Consider the following 2,991-nt stretch of genomic DNA (forward strand, 5'->3'; position numbering starts at 1 on the left):
CCTCCCAACAAGCGCTTCTTTACTGTCATTAGCTTGACAGAGGACTCTCATGGAGCCTCAGAGATGCTCAGAACCGTGTTGGAACTTCCCAACACCAAACTTAGAGTTTGAATGTGGGGGTTCAACACCAAACTTAGAGTTTGATTGTGGCCTCCCAACACCAAACTTAGAGTCTGACTGTGGGGGCTCTGTTTGGCTCTGTTTTGAGAGAAGCTCTTCATGCTTCTTCTCCATGATGACAGAGGGATATCCTTGGGCCTTAAACACCAAGGATTCTTCATTCACTTGAATGATCAACTCTCCTCTATCAACATCAATCACAGCCTTTGCTGTGGCTAGGAAGGGTCTGCCAAGGATGATTGATTCATCCATGCACTTCCCAGTCTCTAGGACTATGAAATCAGTAGGAATGTAATGGTCTTCAACCTTAACCAGAACATCCTCTACTAGTCCATAGGCTTGTTTTCTTGAGTTGTCTGCCATCTCTAGTGAGATTTTTGCAGCTTGCACCTCAAAGATCCCTAATTTCTCCATTACAGAGAGGGGCATGAGGTTTACACTTGACTCCAAGTCACACAAGGCCTTCTTGAAGGTCATGGTGCCTATGGTACAAGGTATAGAAAACTTTCCAGGATCTTGCCTCTTTTGAGGCAATTGCTGCCTAGACAAGTTATCCAGTTCTTTGGTGAGCAAAAGGGGTTCATCCTCCCAAGTCTCATTTCCAAATAACCTGTCATTCAGCTTCATGATTGCTCCAAGGTATTTAGCAACTTGCTCTTCAGTGACATACTCCTCCTCTTCAGAGGAAGAATACTCATCAGAGCTCATGAAAGGCAGTAGTAAGTCCAAGGGAATCTCTATGGTCTCAGTTTGAGCCTCAGATTCCCAAGGTTCCTCATTGGGGAACTCATTGGAGGCCAGTGGACGTCCAGTGAGGCCTTCCTCAGTGGCGTTCACTGCCTCTTCTTCCTCCCAGAATTCGGCCATATTTATGGCTTTGCACTCTCCTTTTGGATTTTCTTCAGTGTTACTTGGGAGAGTGCTTGGGGAAAGTTCAGTAATTTTCTTGCTCAGCTGACCCACTTGTCCTTCCAAATTCCTAATGGAGGATCTAGTTTCAGTCATGAAACTTTGAGTGGTTTTGATTAGATCAGAGACCATGGTTGCTAAGTCAGAAGTATTCTGCTTAGAACTCTCTGTCTGTTGCTGAGAAGATGATGGAAAAGGCTTGCCATTGCTAAACCTGTTTCTTCCACCATTATTGTTATTGAAACCTTGTTGAGGTCTCTCTTGATTCTTCCATGAGAGATTTGGGTGATTTCTCCATGAAGAATTATAGGTGTTTCCATAGGGTTCTCCTAGGTAATTCACCTCTTCCATGGAAGGGTTCTCAGGATCATAAGCTTCTTCCTCAGATGAAGCATCCTTAGTACTGTTTGGTGCATTTTGCATTCCAGACAGACTTTGAGAAATCAAATTGACTTGTTGAGTCAATATCTTGTTCTGAGCCAATATGGCATTCAGAGTGTCAATCTCAAGAACTCCTTTCTTCTGACTAGTCCCATTGTTCACAGGATTCCTTTCAGAAATGTACATGAATTGGTTATTTGCAACCATTTCAATCAATTCTTGAGCTTCTGCAGGCGTCTTCTTCAGATGAAGAGATCCTCCAGCAGAGCTATCCAAAGACATCTTGGATAGTTCAGAGAGACCATCATAGAAAATACCTATGATGCTCCATTCAGAAAGCATGTCTGAGGGACATCTTCTGATTAATTGTTTGTATCTTTCCCAAGCTTCATAGAGGGATTCTCCATCCTTCTGTCTGAAGGTTTGGACTTCCACTCTAAGCTTACTCCATCTTTGTGGTGGAAAGAACTTTGCCAAGAAGGCATTGACTAGCTTTTCCCAGGAGTCCAGGCTTTCTTTAGGTTGAGAATCCAACCATATTCTAGCTCTGTCTCTTACAGCAAAAGGGAATAGCATCAGTCTGTAGACCTCAGGGTTAACCCCATTAGTCTTGACTGTGTCACAGATTTGCAAGAATTCAGCTAAAAACTGATGAGGATCTTCCATTGGAAGTCCATGAAACTTGCAATTCTGTTGCATTAGAGAAACTAATTGAGGCTTAAGCTCAAAGTTGTTTGCTCCAATGGCAGGGATAGAGATGCTTCTCCCATAAAAATCAGGAGTAGGTGCAGTGAAGTCACCCAGCACCTTCCTTGCATTGTTTGCATTGTTGTTGTTTTCGGCTGCCATGTCTTCTTCTTCTTTGAAGAATTCGGTCAGGTCCTCCAAAGAGAGTTGTGCTTTGGCTTCTCTTAGTTTTCTCTTCAAGGTCCTTTCGGGTTCAGGGTCAGCTTCAACAAGAATGCCTTTGTCTCTGCTCCTGCTCATATGAAAGAGAAGAGAACAAGAAAATGTGGAATCCTCTATGTCAAAGTATAGAGATTCCTTGAGGTGTCAGAGGAAAAGAGAAATAGAAAGAAGAAGGAGAAGAGGAATTCGAATTTTAGTTAGATAAGGTTCGAATTGTGCATTCAGAAGGAGTGGTACTCCATAAATAGAAGGATGTGGGAAGGAGGGAAGAGAATTTTCGAAAATTCATCTAAAAGATTTTGAAAACATTTTGAAAATTTGATTGATAATTTTCGAAAATTAAAAGTGAAAAAGAAATCAAGTGATTTTTGAAAAAGATTTTGAAACTAGAAATGAAAAAGATTTGATTGAAAACTATTTTGAAAAAGATGTGGTTAAAAAGATTTAATTGAAAAGTTATGGTTTTAAAAAGATGTGATTGAGAAGATATGATTTGAAAACAATTTTAAAAGATATGATTTGAAAACATTTTGAAAAGATATGACTTTAAAAATTTAATGACTTGCCTAACAAGAAAAGATATGATTCAAACATAAAACCTTTCTCAACAGAAAAGGCAACAATTTTTGAGATGTTCAATCAAATCATTAATTGTTAGTAAGTATCTTTTAA

General features: G+C 40.2%; 1 non-coding gene across 1 annotated transcript; it reads left to right on the forward strand.

The window, feature by feature from the left end:
- Positions 1-1,746: 1,746 nt before the first annotated feature.
- On the forward strand, positions 1,747-1,854 carry LOC130959080 (small nucleolar RNA R71). Its single transcript, XR_009078175.1, has one exon. It is a non-coding gene; the product is annotated as a small nucleolar RNA R71 (small nucleolar RNA).
- Positions 1,855-2,991: the final 1,137 nt, after the last annotated feature.

This window comes from Arachis stenosperma, chromosome 10 (assembly GCF_014773155.1).
Source record: "Arachis stenosperma cultivar V10309 chromosome 10, arast.V10309.gnm1.PFL2, whole genome shotgun sequence".
Classification (NCBI taxonomy): Eukaryota; Viridiplantae; Streptophyta; class Magnoliopsida; order Fabales; family Fabaceae; genus Arachis; species Arachis stenosperma.